A 17,218-nucleotide genomic window follows, 5' to 3' on the forward strand; every position below is an offset into this window, starting at 1 on the left:
CTTCATCAGATAAACACCACCACCAAATAGGTGTGCACAGGATTGTCACCACGGAAATCCCTGTGCATATGTGAAACTGCATTCTAGGCAACAATAGCGCACACCAACCCATCCAAATCAATGTGCTTTTTAGCTCACCTAATGGCACAGGACTGGCCACCTACAACACTGAACACTGAAATATTTCTAGTAAACATGCATAGGATTAGGTTGCTACTTGATAAAATAATTGACTAAATCTGTATCAGTTTCCATGAGGCAATGGTTCTGAAAGGGAAAAAATAGTGTTGGTTTTTTTTAAAGCCACTTGTATATTTCTCATCAGGCACTATTTTAAGATGTCTGTTGGCATCCCTCTGCTTCAAGACACAATGGAGTGTGCCTCCAGGGGTGAAGTCAAATTGCTGCAATAGTAGCACCAAAGTGACCTCTCCAGGCCATAAGCCTGTGCAGTGTGTATGGAGGTCCTGGGCTGCCCAGATGACAAGACCCTCCTCTCAGCTTCACTGATGTTGTCCAAATGAAAGAAGAGCAATATGTTTGGCACCAGCTTGGCTGCTGGAGTTGCCGGAAGGAGGCATACAAGGCACCATCCAACCGTCTTAAGGACTCCACTCCAGATTTGTGTAGGGTTTACTCCTTTACCTCCCCCCCCCCCCAGATATCCTAAAAGGCAGCAGAGATCTAGGATCAGAGTTTTTCTTCTCCTAGATGGACTCCCTTCCCAGGTTGATGAGCCCCATCTGCCCCTCCCTTCTACAGCACATGCAGAAACCACCTTCTTGACCATTGGACTTACTATTGGTCTCATCCATCATTCTGCCGGAACCTGTCTTCACATGCTGGGGAAGTCCCTAACTCACTGATGGTTTGAGACCCATCAGCTACTCTCACCTGGTTTAGCTGGTCAGTTGAAGCTGTTCCTGGGGTGTGGCTGCTGTCAAATGCTGACAGCTTCCAGGAGCCACAGGTGGGAGCTGAGTGCAGGGTGGGGACCAAAGATGGAGAAACTACCCCAGGAGGAGCACAACATGTCCCCTACCAGTAGAGGTACTACTCCTGTCCTGACACACCCCATACATCCCATTTGAAGAAGGTGGATCTTTAGTAAAGAGAATACTTCTAAGATGGTGCTGTATGAAATTTATACTTTTTTTTTTGCACTGAAAATCTCCAAAATCATTAACTTTTCTCCAGATGTCTGAGTAATCAGGGATGCTTCTGCAATTAATTTAAAAGGGTTAATTTAACTGCTTGATCAATAAGGTTGCAGCCCGAGGGTTAAGTGACGATTCTCCCTTTTATCCTTTCTTCCTCATCAGGGATCTCGGTAAATGATATTTATGACACCATTCATTGCTTTCACTTATATCCCAAAAACCTGGCCTATCTTCAGCCTACTGTGGATCTTAGACTCCTGCTGCGGCGAAGTGCCCTCGTGGAAGGAATTACCGGTAAGTTTCCAAAGTGCTGCTTTGCTAGCTGCTGTGTTCTGTGAAAAAAAAGCTGAGGGAAAGCCCTGCAGATGGCACTGTCTGATCTTTTTCCTTACTACCTTATTCTCAGCTCATATAGCTCCAGGCAGTACAGAATGCAAAAATTGTGTAGTTCACATAGCTGCATCAAAACTGTCAAAATAGTTATTTTTAAACTGAGGGCAGCCTGCTGCTGCTGGCTGCCATAAAATTAAATGTGCAAACCTCTGACCAAAGAGACATTGGTGTTTTGGGGGAAAAGATATATGAAAACTAACCTATATGTGAAGTGGGGCTGGGTTAAATAGTAAAGGTAAAGGGACCCCTGTCTGTTAAGTCCAGTCGCGGACAACTCTGAGGTTGCAGCGCTCATCTCGCTTTACTGGCTGAGGGAGCCTGCGTTTGTCCGCAGACAGCTTCCATGTCATTAGGCCAGCATGACTAAGCCGCTTCTGGCAAACCAGAGCAGCACACAGAAACGGCATTTACCTTCCCGCCAGAGCGGTACCTATTTATCTACTTGCACTTTGACATGCTTTTGAACTGCTAGGTTGGCAGGAGCTGGGACCAAGCAATGGGAGCTCACCCTGTTGCGGAGATTTGAACCGCTGACCTTCTGATCGGCAAGCCCTAGGCTCAGTGGTTTAGACCACAGTGCCATCTGCATCCCTAAATAATAATAAAGGTACAAACCAACAAAAGCTTACATGGGTGTGCCATTGAAATAATAGCTTCCGCTGACTCCATTTCAGGTATATATATTTTTTCTTATCTAAGCTGCTATTTATCAAGCTTTGGCACCAATCACTTCTTTCTAACTGTTTTGTGAAGTAAAAGGCAAGTTCCAGGGCCATGTTTTTTGGTGCACTCAGGGCAAAGGCCAAGCAGAGGGGGACCCAGGAAGGCCATTTTGCTAAGGCATTAAATTTAGACACATATTGATTTAGTGTGGGCACCTCACAGTTGTTTGTTTTTTGGCATTAGATAAGTTTCACAACTTGTCTTTATGTGCATCAGACCCCCCCCCCCAAAAAAAAGTGGCGCACTCTGTCCGATTAGGGCTGCAAATTTAAGCAAATGAAATGTAATTTTTGTTGTTGTTAACTGATACAGATTTTGTCCTCTTAAAGAGTTTAAAATGCTCACAAATATTCATAAAAATACATCGGTTCTGATGGCACAAAATTGGACCTTGATGAACACGTCTTCTCAGATCTGCTGTTTATACTGTATAAGCAAAACCAATTTTTGATATCTAATTGTTTTCATGTTTCATCTTTTTTATTGTTCTCATCACTAGCATCCTCAACAGCTGGAAGTGGCCTGGACCTCTGCTCTGGGGTCATAATCTCAGTTGCCCCATGCATACCACATCTTCTTAAGGCTATTATGTACCCATTCTCTGAATTCTTTGCTTTTTAAATACTTCTTTAGCACTTTTACCAGCACTTTTGTTTGTTTGTTGTTAAAATGTACTTTCAGATCAGCAGCTGCTGTCCCTATGAAAGCTGATTTCTGGAAGAGCCCCTACCGTATTGAAGCTTTACCTTAGGATATCTCTAAATGCCTTGTATCTTATAATAAATGGGGGTTTTAACATGTTTGTTGAAGTTTCCGGTATAATTTATTCAACTTTTAATGACCCACATTAAGTCAGGGGTAGGCAAAACGTAGATCTAGATCTACCAGGTCATTAGCAAAGATTTCTGACTCCCATAACTTCAGCTTTCCTCCTGAAATTAGGCTACTGAAACAAAACAAACAACAACAAAAAGAATGGATTTTTGTGTGAAATGACTTTTATTTCAGTTCTGACACTGAAAAATATTCTGGGATGGGTTATTCCCAGAGGTGCCCTGTTTGTTAGTTCTAAATGTGTTTCTGTCCCTCTTTCTAAGCCAATATTTTGCACTTTGCTCCAGCTCTTGATTTCTAGGGGGAAAAACAAGTAGATCTTGCATGTTTGAATTCTGCCCACCACTGCAATAGATAATGAAGTTTGTCTTGACATTTTATATCCCAGGAAAAAGCTTTATGAAACATGTACTTGTTTTGATACAGACTGCTGCTACTTTGTTCTTTATATCTTACCTAAGGAATAGGAAGCTGATCTAATAATTCACAGGAATATATCTTACCATTAAAGCAGAGAAAGGGATTTGAGTGTAAAAGGATTTGTGGTTCTTTTACTCTTCATCTTTAGGTTGGTTCACACATTTATTTTTCATTTTGGATTAGATTACTAGATTTGTAGCTCTCCACATCAAATAAGGCTTAAATCTGAGTTTCAAGTGACCTTCCTGGATGATATAGATGATAGTGTTTCATATGTCCTTTTCTCATACTAGGGTTGCTCTCTTTGTGAAATAACAAAAAAGACAAGTGATCTAGAAATATTATAAAAGGCTGGTTTCTTTTTACTTAGACAGAATGGGTTTTTTCAAAAGGAGGCTGTCTATATTCTTTTTGCTGCTTTAATCTGATTTGTGTTGGTTATCTTTCTATTGATTTTTTTATTGTATTTGTATTGTTTTAATACATTCAGGTATGTCTTATGAAGGCCAAGACCTTGAAAATAAAGTTATACATATATACAGATATATACAGTAAATATATAAACAAACCATCATGTTTAAATAAACCCTTCAAGTCTATTTAAAACTGGTGACAACTTTTGCAGTTTTATTTTTAGAACCTGTAATATCTGAGGCAATAAAAGATATTAGGGAACACACCCATTTTACTAGAGAACCATTGATCCAGTAGATTAGATGCTGGAATAAGACCTGTGAGGGTAGCCGAGGTTATCTGTAACTACAACATTTCGTCTTTTGGATGCTTCCTTGGTTTCAATCTTCATCTCAAGATCTCCCTGAGCAAAAGCTTTCTTAGGACCAACCAAAATGTCACAAAATTCTAACAAAATTTGTGAGTTCCCCAGAACTCAAATATGTTATACAACATACGAGGAGAGTGGGTGGGGGGGGGGGTCCTCATGACTCTGACACCTGGGAGAGGCCAGTCACTCTGCAATCTCCATCTTGAACTGAATCTGTAAGCTGACCTGGTTACAACATCCAGACTAATTTTTGTATTTCCCCCTCCCCTCCCCCATACTTTGTGTAGTATGTCGCCTGATAGACTTCTGTTAGAAAGCTTGTCATGATTTGGTGACATTTTAATTGGTTCTAGTAAAAAGCATTGCCAATGGAGCAGACCAGATACAAGAGTGGGCACAGCAACATATGTGAATTTATTATGTTTGTACGGTAGACTAGTTTCTCCCTCTATCTTCCATCCAGGCAATCCTAATCCGAGTTTGCATTCATATTCCAGCCAGGCAACTACACCCTAGGAGAGTACAAAGCAGGGCTGGTGAGGCCTGTGGCCTGGAAAGCATGTATGGCCAAGGAAGAGTCTTAAGGGCTTGGAAGAGGCTTTTACATCGGCCTCCTGGTCTGTGATTCCTCATCCTTGGTCTATACCAGTCATGTCCAAAGTCCGTTTTGGAGGCCTAATCCGGCCCCCCGGTTGATTTAATCCAGCCCCCATGGCCACTCAACAACTTCAGTTGACCCCCACACATGTTCACTTCATCAAATCTGGCCCTCTTTGGGCACCCCTGGACACTAACTGACAGTGGCCCTACAGGTTTTTCTTCATCTCTGCCTGGAGGTGCCAGGGTAGATATACCTAGAATCGTCAACAGGGATTTAAGAGGACCTTCCCACTCAGTCTATTTCCTTTCCACATTGTCAGTGTGGTGTAGTGGTTAAGAGTGGTAGACTCGTAATCTGGGGAACCGGGTTCGTGTCTACGCTCCTCCACATGCAGCTGCTGGGTGACCTTGGGCTAGTCACACTTCTCTGAAGTCTCTCAGCCCCACTCACCTCACAGAGTGTTTGTTGTGGGGGAGGAAGGGAAAGGAGAATGTTAGCCACTTTGAGACTCCTTTGGGTAGTGATAAAGCGGGATATCAAATCCAAACTCTTTTTCTTCTTCTTCATACAGAGTTCATCTTACCATTAAGCATCAGATTTGGAGATGGCTTTAAAGAACAGCAAAGTGTTAGGCATGTGCCACTTTGGAGGGCACCTTTTGGATTTCCTGGCCCAGTGGCCCAAACATCTTGGATATTCTAGACTGCCAGGGTAGTGTATATAGATCTAAAAGCTTGTTAACTGAAAACATTGTAATGGCTGTGGCTGTGCTATTTCTGTGTTGTTTTCATCATATGGAAGAATAAAAAGGAGGGTGGACAGCTCATTTTCCAGCAAAGTGGCCTCATTTGCCTTCCCTTTCAGCCACCCTTTTGCATTCTATTCCTGATCATAGTCAGCAAGTGTTTCCACCTTTGTGCTCCTTTCACTTGTTTAAATAAGCAGTGGTTCAGGTTAGGGGTGTATTTCAGTTCATCCATAGCAGCAATAAACATATCATCAAGCAACAGCAGATGTAATTTATAGACTGCAAAGAGACGTAATAATAAAGTCTGTTTATTACAGCAATTAACATATCTGCTCTCCTAAGCATGCTTTCACAGTTAGAGCAAAAAAGTGCTTACTTCAAGTGCATAGTTTACACAAAGAAAATACAAAGGAAGGAACTAAAGTCAAGCAAGCTGGTTCGAAAACGGGCATTGGGAAGAAAAGGGAATTAATCAGCCAGAAGGCCAATCGATCAGCAAGTATTTCAGTGAAAGATACAGACATGATAGGCATCTATAATTTATAATACAACCTTGTAAACCACCTTGTTAGAGCAGAAGTCTTTGGGCTTTATGTTGTTACAACCCAAAATATATCTGTTAAGTGCTAAAAGAAAATCAGCTGTGCCGTGAGGGTTTTACTGATCCAATTGGAAGAGGGTCCTGCTGTGTCAGTGTTGAGAAGCACTGGAATGTATAGAGAACATGCTCAGCAGGCTTGCATCAGTAATAAAGTCAGTGGGGCTTCTCTGATTTTACCTTAGCTAAGGTTTTGGGTCATGTAAAATGATTTCATTTTAGCAAGGTAATCTCGGTAACATCCAGCAAGATGTCGATGAGCCTTACTTTGTGTCAATATATATCACATACAATCCATGAATATGTATTTTTAGCACCATTTTTTTCACCAGAAAAATTTCCCCAACCAAAAGGCTCATAGGAATTTAAGGGCACATACAGCAATTCTGTACAGATATGTGTGTTGAAATGGCCTTGGAGTCACCCAAAGCATTCAAATACTCAGTGGGCCACATAAATGGAAATATTATTTTCAGAGGGATACAAAAGTTCTGAAGTACACAGTGAATTCGGATAACAGCTTTTCAATTAAGGTTTTGACAAAGGAGACTCTACTGTATAGGTTTCAAATAAATGTGTTACATGTAATGCAATGCCTTAATCTCTGCAATGTAAATAAATGGATAAACATTTAGGACTCCAAAGAGATATGGCAGACTACCATAATCAACCAATTGTGGGACTATAAATCCTCTAGGTGAACCATCCTGCATTACAAATTGCAATTATGTTCTTTTGTGAAGTGCACTTGATTATTGAGCATACAAATTTGATTATTTACCCTGCTTTATAAAAGCCTCTTTTAGCAAATACAGACTTGATTTCATAAAACAATTACACTATTTTTGGCTGGCTTTCTTTAATGTTACAATGATATTCTCACAGTCATTAATTTAATTTTAAGGAGACACTGTGGTGTGTCTTTTTTTTAAGCTGTCATCTTAGTTAAAAGTGAATGCTTGTGTACCAAGGATAAATGACCACCACCACCTGGTTCTCAATACATTATATATAAAAAAATCAATACTGCAAAGGGTGTATTCTAAAAATTCTCATAAATATTTTCTCTCTCTGAAAGGGTATGTAATAGAATGTGAATTATCTACATAGCAGAATCCTTTGTGCACTTGCAAACAATCCTGTTTTCTCTTCTCAGTGCACAATATTATACAACAGATATGCATGGCTTATTAAGGATATCCAGTTAGCAGGAAGCTGAGTTGACCTGTCTATCCAGTGTAGAAAAAAGTCATTTATTGATATCATGCAAAATAGATAAAAATAGCTGGTTTCTATGGCTACTGAGGCTGGAAGACTACTGAGGAACATTTCTATTAAGGTTCCTATATGATGGAATCTAGAGAGCAAAAAGGGGAGAAGAAACAAATGCAGCCTGCTTTGGGGACATTTTCTGCCTTAGTGTTTCCCTGTCCTTAATTCAAGTAAGACTCCTTTTTACTGACAAGAGCTGGAGATCCAGATCAGACCAACCAGTATGGCATAGCAAAGCAAGAACTTTCTGCACGATAGGCACAATTACAATGAGATCTAAAAATAGTTAATATAACAACATCTATTTTCATCTACCATTATGTCCAGGGGGTTTCCCACAAAGAAGCCTGAATAGACATTTCAGAGTTTTAGGGGGGAAATGCAATGTGAGCAAACAAAACAAGACACAGAAGGCATTCAGTCTTCAAGATAGGGTCAAGATTTTCCATGCAGTAAGATCTGAACAAATCGTCCACAGCAGAGGGGGATGGATTGTGGGGCTATGCTAGGAACATTTAAGACTCGCTTGTCCCCACTGCAGAGATATGTCCTGACATGACCCAACTGACTGTCTTTTGTTAACTACTACACAGTTTGGTCTTACCAGCTCCAAAAGTTGGCCAAAGTATCGCAGATGAACAGAACATATGTAACAGATAACAGCTACCACTGATGGGGGCAGGTGAAGGTTTAATTTGGGGCACGACCTATAATTATGGCAGAAGAAAGCTTCCTAAACGTGATATCCTTTAGAATGAACTTGGAGGCATCAGACTTTTTCAGATGGAGTGCCTTGCAAAGGCATCAAGGTCTATGCCAAGTTGTATTTCTGCCCGTGCCCTCAAGTACTCTTATTTGCTCCCCTTATCTGTTTCTTCAGCCATTCCAATACCACAATCCCTACCATTTCTGATGCCCATGACATAGATTTACATCTAGGAACTGCAGGGGTTTCCAGTGGCATATTCCCCAAGGATGATACATGCATTCTGGATGAGTTAAATTCCCCAGTGTTTTAAATGAATACAGGTAGCTATTTGAAAATGACTATATATAATGAGTCTCAATACCCTGGTTGTCGGTTAATGGCAGTAAACATATTGTTATAGGTTTGTCAGGCAGATACCCCTAAATTCTTAAATTAGTAAATGTTATCATTTAGCTCATATTTGGAGTATTAAGGGAAGATACAAAGAGCAATGTAAAAATACAGGCTATGCCTGTTCAGCTTATCCTGTTCAGGATGTCAATACACTGTGACTGTATATGTGCCTTAATTTTCCAAGTGAAACACAAACCTTGGTTAAGTGCCAAGACCCCTGGAATCTTATGCACTGCTCAGAGGAGGTTTGGGTGGCTGATAAGGAAACATCAGTACGTTTAAATGTGGAGAGTTTTGAACATCCATGGAGGTCGTGGGAATTACAGTAATGGTGAATATGGACCAATATCATTAGGTCTGGCCTAGCAAGTGTTTGGAGGCACACTTAATTCCGCCCCTTTTCAATGACTCTGTGCTCAAGTTGTTCAAAGAACTAACTTCCAAGGTAGCTGTGATTCTCAAAGCCTACAGCTAGATATAAGTATGTATTTAAGTGGTTTGTCAAAAGGAATGGACTGAAGCTTGTGCTTTATCGCTAACATTTAGCTTTTGTATAGCACCTTTGACCCTGAATACATACAATCAGTGTCATCGTTCCCAGAAGAGGAACTTGTTGGAGTCATATAGCAAAGACAGAAAGAGTTATCTGTGTGTCTTTGTAACTTCTCAGCAAGTTCTCCGCCCTGTGGGAAAAACAGCTTTCATGAGCCTAACTAAAGAAACATTTGAGTTTATTTCACAAAGATATATAATTGCCTTGTAATGTTTCCGGTAGGTCCAAGGTGTGTACATCCAAGGATCTCAAAGCTGCTGGGTTTGACCGATGCCCACTTCTACGGTAGGTTATACATATGTATTTCAGAGAACGTAGGACATTTTGAAATAAAAATAAATTGCTGTGCACTAGCTAGGCTCCAGCATAATTAAGAGTAAACTTAGACTATATGTGTATATAGATAAATATTAAAATCTATATAGACTTTACTTGAATCATTAGCGGTCTATATACACGTGTGGTCACTCATAAATGTGACTGTGCGAATTGACTGCAGGTACATTCAATAAATACCGGTGGTTGGGGTAGGTAACAATTATTTCCATTAATCAGAGATGCAGAACCAATCCAGCCCACAGTTTTGTATACTGCATACATAAATATGCACAGGATTTCAACCAATTTCAATATAGTGCCTATTGCTTACAATGTTAATTATGACAAGATTTGGTCACTGCGGTATTTTCTATGGCTAGAAAATAATATAAAACATTTTCAGCTGCCCTCTGAAAAATTCATAAATTCACTGACCACCCAAGCATTCAGCTTTGAAATTCAGAGAACACATCATATGGTTATAGCAATAGGCTATAAGTAGAAGGTAAGAGTTACTGAGTAGATGTTTGGTTTTCTTTGTTTCTATCTCCTGAGGGACTGTATCCTTGTGAGCAATAAAGCCATGAATGTTTAGACGTTGGTCTAACCTCATCCCAAAACATATATCTACTGACCCTGTAGAAATAAAGTGCTTCTTATAGCCATATCAGCCTCAGTGCAAAAAACCCCATACAGCTGTATTATGATTTTTAAAAGTATCCTTTCTACTTTAGGTAATACTGGAATGCAGTAACTGTACAACCTGAAATTAACCTGATACGTATATTTTTGTAATACCTTTAAATGCCAGTCAGAAATAACACAATTATTGGATTTATTCCTATTTCACAGTTTAAGATTCTAGCATTAGTAGTGCAAGTGTACATAGCAGAGAGGTTTAGGTTGGGAAAGATGTTCACGTTTATAATTAACACAGTTTCTTCTTGGGGGTCTTCAGGAAGCTGTACAACAAGGTATTTGACTCATTCTCCTTTCCTTGGCTTCATTCCTGCAATTTGTGCATGTCCTGCACCCATCCAGCTGGTCACAAAAGCTTGTCATTTACCTTAAACGGGTGCAATGAAAGTTGTCTTGGCAATATCACCTCTGTCAAAAGATCAAAACAAAGCACAACTTTGAAGAAAGCTTCATCACACACACAGTTTTGTTTCCTACCCTACCATTAAACATTTGGGAGACATTCTGGCTCCGAGCAAGACTAATATTTATCCAGACAGACAATATATTATCTATCTTGAAAGATACCCTGAAGCAAAGTTGTAGGCAATTAGTTTTAATGCTAAAACTCTTCATACACACACACACACACACACACAACCCCCGACTAACTTCCCACTCACCTATATTGACTGTTGATCAGAGCCGTCTCATCCATAGAAGCCGGTGGCGCGGTGCGCCAGGGCGCTGGGCGCCCCAGGGGCGCCCCCGCGAGCCCGCCGGCATACCGGGCTCCTCCTCCCCAACCCGCCCCCGCCCCCACGGGCAGGCGGGCACTCGCGCGCCGGCGGGCGGGCTGTAAGCCGCCCGCCCTCGCCTCCCAGAGCCCCAGCTGGAGCGCTGGAGCGGCGCGGGGCTTTGCGCGACCTTCCAGCACTCCAGCTGGGGCTCTGGGAGGCGAGGGCGGCCGGCTCGCGCTCCCGCGCGCAGCCGGCCGCCCGCCCAATGCAGCGCGAGCTGCCCAGCAGCGCCGCGCCGTCCAGCTGCGCGCGGAGCGCGAGCTGCGCGGGAGCGCGAGCCGGCCGCCCTCGCCTCCCATCCCGGAAGCGCTGGAAGGGCGCGCAGAGCCCCGCGCCGCTCCAGCGCCACGCCCCTCACCCCCCGCTCGCCCACCCCCCTCCCAAGGGGCGGCAAGCGAGGGAGGGAGGCGGCGGAGAGGCGGCATGGCGGGGGCGCCAGAGGGATAGCCGCGCCAGGGCGGCAGATCCCCTTAAGACGGCTCTGCTGTTGATGCTCATTCATTTTTAAACATCTTTCTCAACATTGAAAAACTGCAAATATTATGTTTCTTTCGGATGTACATGTTTCCAACCAAAAAAATGAGTCATTTGCATCCATACATTGCAGTATTGATACTTGGAAAATATAAACTAGCTGGTTAAGCAACTCTAAGCCATATGATTTAGAGTCGACACTGAAACCTGCCAATGTACCAGTAATTCTAGAGACAAAGATGAGAGGGCAAAAACAATGTCACTGCTTGATTAGTTCTGATACAGCCTTGTCTGAATGTACGTGTGCAGTATGTGGAAACTGGGGATAATGCACTCTGCTTGCATTATTGCCTTCCATATGGATGAACATATTAAATAAGTTTTGTTGGAAATGGCTTCCTTAGAGGGTAAGAACTTACCTTGAAAATGGTAGTGAGCAGTTTGTCTGGAAAACAACAAGGGATATATAGTTATGTATGTTGGGGGGGGGCAGACTTATTAAGCGTGATGGGAGATAGTTTGGTAAAAGGTAAAGGGAACCCTGACCGTTAGGTAGTTCCAAGTAAATGTGTATGTTTGTCCTGGTGCAAGCTTTGGAGGAAAAAATCCCAGTTATGCAGTTTTCAGCATGGTTCAATCTAAACTGCAGAAATGTCAGCTCTGGTGGATGCCTATTGGTTAGCACCCCCAGATTTGTACAAGGCGGCATAGATAGCTCAACATCTTAAAGTGGGTGGGGGGTTAATGGCAGCAAGGCACTTATTTTATGGGCCATTCCATGAAAAATGAGTCTGATAAGAATGCTAGATGAGCGCTGGACTTTGGTGAGGAAGATTCCAAACGTGCAGTCTAACCATTTTTTTAAAAGCTAAAGACAAAAGAAGTTTATTTTATGGGCCTTCTTTTCAAAAGTCCACCCATGTAGTCTTCATAGAAGTGTTCAAGTTAAAAGTTTTCTGATGATTGTCCCACCCGTGACAGCATTTTTTCCTTAATTTTGTATCATTAAATTTCTTAAACTTAATTCCTGATTGCATAGTTGTAACCAATAAACATTGATTTAAATAGATATGCTGAGTTTATCATTGATTCACCTCCCAACTCAGAGAGTTTTTCCATAAATCAAACTTAACTCAAGCTCCATGTCCTTTTCTTGTCCCACCCGTGACAACACTTTTAACATTTAATAAAATTGTCAAAAATATCCATAAAAATAATAAAAAATTAGTAAAATGTTCAGCATCTTATTAAGAACATAGTTTAAATTTTGGTTGTTAATTTTTATGTATATTTACATTGTTACACATGTGTGAATACCAAAAAACATGGTCAAAGTGTCCCACCCGTGACAATGGAATGGCCCTTATGGAGATGAGACTTGCACACTTTTTGTGGCTAAAATGTGCTTAGAATGCATTTTGAATGTTCTTTGAGAAGACAATGAATCTAAAATATATTGATCCTACATCAGAAATAAGCTTCCACTGAGTTCAGTGGGACTTGCTCCAAAGTAACAATGTATAAGGTGGTGGTATCAAGAGAGCAGCACTCTTTGTTGTGATGGCCAAATTGCACCAGGGTGACTTCCATTGTTAGATGAGTTAGGCTGCTTTCCTAGCCTTGTTTTTGTGTGTATTTGAACTAGCCAAAGTCTTGTATGAGTGTCTTCATTCAGCTCCATGGCAATGAGAAGGAGAAAAGGACTCCTGTGAACTTTAAAAACTGATTATGTGAGGAGATGAATCCTCATTGTGGCTTCATGCCCATTATTTTACTGCTCTTTAGAATTACAGGTTTGGAGCATTTCAACCATCTCCTACAGCAACATCGTTCCCTAGAACTTGACAAAGATTGATTATAACCTATTTAGTTTCTATTTTTTTCTTTACAAAAACGGGGGGGGGGACCCCTTCCCTGGAATGACATCATATTTAGCTCATAGTTGGTCATCTTTACTGGACACAAATTTTACATTCCTATTATGGGATAAGAAAATAGAACAATTGCTGTGGGGTTCTTGGCAATCAGCCAGACTTGTAAGTCCTCCTAAAAGGAGCTCAAGTCACCCGCATGTACAGCTTTGCTACTATGGTGCAAATCTGGTCTCTTGGCAGAGATGAGAAGCTTGGAAAGGTTAAGAGAGTTTATCATAAGATAAACTTGCATGCCACCCACAGTCAGCTGAACGGATACTTCCAGGGCTAGATTTATTCTGTATTAATCTCCTGGGCACCCATAGAATAAAGAGATGTGATGTGACATCCATCAAATCATGCCCTCATGGTAAAAAGCAGTAATGGTCCCAGAAGTCGGCCCACCAGGCTGTCTTGGGTGAACCGTGCCCACTTTTCCTGTGCCTGATGACAGAAAAAGATGTTATATTCAAAAAGGGCAGAATTCAAGCCAAGGCTACAAAGAAAGCATCAGGGGTGCATTCCTGAGTCTTCCTTTGCAGCCATAGCTTGAATTTTAAAAGTATCTAATTCAATTCGGGATCACAAATGAAGGAACAATCTTCCTCTGCCGTTTCAGTCAGCTGATGTCAGGTGACTGACAGGTATGCAACCCTTCCCATCTGTCCAAGTGGCCCATGGAGGATTGGCCCCTATGCATCTGACTCTTTAGCCAGATCCAGTTCCTCACCCCTAATATAAGCACACTGGAACACCATGCATTAGAATTATGGTTCCAGCTCAGGAAATTTTACACTGTCAAGGGTCAGGCGACTTGCAGTAGTAGTAATAGCAGTAGTATTCATTCATTCATTATTATTAATTAGATCTCGCATCTCACACTTAATTATAAGTCCCAAGCTGAGTTACAACAATGGAAAAATACAATATTAAAATCAGTTAAAACATGTATATTTATATAGTTAAAAGGCTCCCTTCTCCCTCATGCCTTTTTTTGGTTTTACTGAATAATTGAAATGGGCTCAACAGTTATTTACATGGCCATGTGTCCTACTTTACATAGGACAATCTTCTGTTTGAGGACATCCTCTCTTGGGAGGACTAGCCAGTCCAAGTTAAGTTTAAAACCATAAAGAGGAGGAGCTGCAAGGTCTTCAACTTGCCCCTCAACTGTGAGGACCTGGGACAGCAGACTGAGCAGGCACATAAGGTCACCTGGTCACAGTCTTTCCCATTGTGCTGTGATGCATTGTATCTCTAAATAGCTGTACTTACCACATCTATTTTTTTTTTTTTTTTGGTTATGAATTTATTCTTCTTTTTCAATGTGCAAGTGGCAACGCTTCAATAGAAAGAAGGGCATCTACTAGATTTTATATGAAAGTGTATGACAAAATGTTCATTAAGATAATCCAATATGAGCACATTAGTGCTTTGTTTCTAAAAGAACTTTCAAATTAATTTTGATTATATCCGGAGGATTTTGCAGACAGCTTTCTTACACAATAGATTTTTAAAAACCAATAAAGTGGTATCTTAAGAAGCTAACAGTATCTTTTAAGTCATGATACACACCGTCTCTAAGGCTCAGGGTAATTCCAAATAGGACACCGTGCAGAATTGCCATTTTGCCCAGCTTGGCTTCTGGATCCTCAGTTACATTCCTATCTGCACAGAGCAAGGTTTTCCCCCCCAAGCCTGCAAAGTCTCCAGGGGAGAAAAACAAGGAGAGAGAAATAAATGTAATAAAGCAGATTAACGTCTTCCACATTCTCCTCTTCCCACTGCCGGCACTGATGAGAGAGGCTATCATTCACATAATGGGTTCATCTCTTCCTGCCAGTATTCCTTCCTGAGCTAATCCATCAAGCTCCATGGGAGAGCCGAAAGGAGAGGGGCAGCATCTCTGTGGGGGACATGGAGCTAGGTTCTGCCCACTCAGCCTCTACCAGAAACACCATTCCTTTGGTTTGGTCCAACCTCTCCGTTGACACCTCTGCAAATCTGTGGTGATGTTACAAATAATTATGACAATGCAGAGATGCTAGTGCAGGAGCGGGCAACCCTTTTTCCTGCTGAGGGCCACATTCTGTCAGGGGTAACCCTGTTAGTGTACACATGATTATTATGGGTAGGGCCAGAAAAGGACAGACCAAAAAAATGAGTGGAGTCACCCCTTTTCTCTCTCTTTTTTCTGGCACCCCTTTTTCTCTCTCTCTCACTTTCTCTCTGTGTCCTGTCTCCCTACACACCAGGCTGTTGGTGGAGGGAAAGTTTGCTCTTCCCAGAGGTCTAAACTAATAGCTTGCAGAGGGCTTTTGAAATTAAGTCAAGGGCTCTAGAAAATTTGTCTGGAGGCCACATGCAGCCCTGTGCTGCACCCTTCAGTCCCCGTCCCCCCCAGAGCAGAGCCATGAGAGTGGGCAGGAGCGGGCATGCAAGGTAGCCTACAAGGGTAACAGCATCATACCACAGTTGCTGTGCTCCTCCAACTCAACAGAGAGAAGATGATGCACAAAGGAAAGGTCACACTGCTGTCTCTTGCTCAGCGCTGGGCTCTTCCTTCTTCCTCTTCATCTTGCAGAAGCCATGGAGCCCACAGAAGCAAGCAAAGGTGAACTGGGGCATCCCCTGGGACAGGCAAAGGACAGGAGCATCCAAGGAAATCTATACAAAGTAAGGTGAGAGGAGAGAAAAGCTTGGGTTTCTTTCCCCGCTTTCCATCAGAACATCTCTTACTTTCACTTTAGAGCAGCGTTCCAAAAGCTCAGTGCATTAGAGAACGGCAGGTTTTCTGCCTAGAATGAATCTCGGTTCCCCCACCTAAAACCTCTACATATTTGGGAGGGGGGGACAGGGGGCCGAAGCTCAGTGATGAGGCATATGCTTTGCAAACAAAAGGTCCCAGGGTTCAGTCCTAAGCATCTCCAGTTAAACATCTTTCCCTGCAAATAATCAGAGAAGATCGTCCTGCACCAGATGGGCAAGGCCTCACCTGGTTGGTAGAAGGCAGCATCCTATGTTCCTTGAATATGGATAGCTGCTGTCATCCATAATCACATCTAATCAGGGGTGGACCTACATTTGGGGGCCCCTGATGTTTAAACTGTTATGGGGGAGGAGCCCTTCGCAACCAGCGATGAGGTCTGGGTAACCACTGCTATCTTCTTCAGTTGGGTTATTCTACAACACATCACCACATGTTGTTTTTTAATTAACTACTACATCTCAGTCTTTCATTAAAATTGCTGTACTGGATTATCTCACATGTCAAAGTCACTGGTGTGGACAAAAATTTCCTATGTCTTACAATTTCAGTTATTGGAGGGAGGGGATGGAAATTAGGGAAATGTTACATATAAGCATGATGATGCACTTTTTAAAGCAAATTTTTAAAATCATGTGGACTAAGGTCGCTTCTGGGGCTTCTCTGGGATTAGGGGCCCTGAAGCTAAATTTCATAGTACATCCACCCCTGGATTCACTCCACGATTCCTCCCGCCAATATATAGTTTTGACACTCCCCACTTTTTTGTTGTTTTGTTCCCAACAAAGGCCACCAGAAACTCATATTTGAAAAAGCTGTTTTTGTAAATAATATTATGTGGAAAGGATTTCATTTGCAAACACTTCAATATGAAATGCACACTGTAGCTGGGTTTGCCAGCGGCACCCCCCCCCCCATGCACACATGAAACCACATATGCCTTTCATGAAAACAGTTTAGGTATGGGTCGCCTTCAGGGCCATCTTAAGGAGATCAGCCGCCGTGGCGCAGTGATCCCTCCAGCGCCCCCGCCGTACCGCCTCTCCGCTGCCTCCCTCTCGCGCTTGCCACCCCTCGGGA

General features: G+C 42.1%; 1 long non-coding RNA gene across 1 annotated transcript; it reads right to left on the reverse strand.

Moving 5' to 3' along the window:
* Positions 1-10,324: 10,324 nt before the first annotated feature.
* LOC117048681 lies at positions 10,325-15,360 on the reverse strand. Its single transcript, XR_004426864.1, has 2 exons — positions 14,947-15,360; positions 10,325-10,613 (listed from the first exon to the last, which is right to left on the reverse strand). It is a non-coding gene; the product is annotated as an uncharacterized LOC117048681 (long non-coding RNA).
* Positions 15,361-17,218: the final 1,858 nt, after the last annotated feature.

This window comes from Lacerta agilis, chromosome 6 (genome assembly GCF_009819535.1).
Source record: "Lacerta agilis isolate rLacAgi1 chromosome 6, rLacAgi1.pri, whole genome shotgun sequence".
In the NCBI taxonomy this organism is placed as follows: Eukaryota; Metazoa; Chordata; class Lepidosauria; order Squamata; family Lacertidae; genus Lacerta; species Lacerta agilis.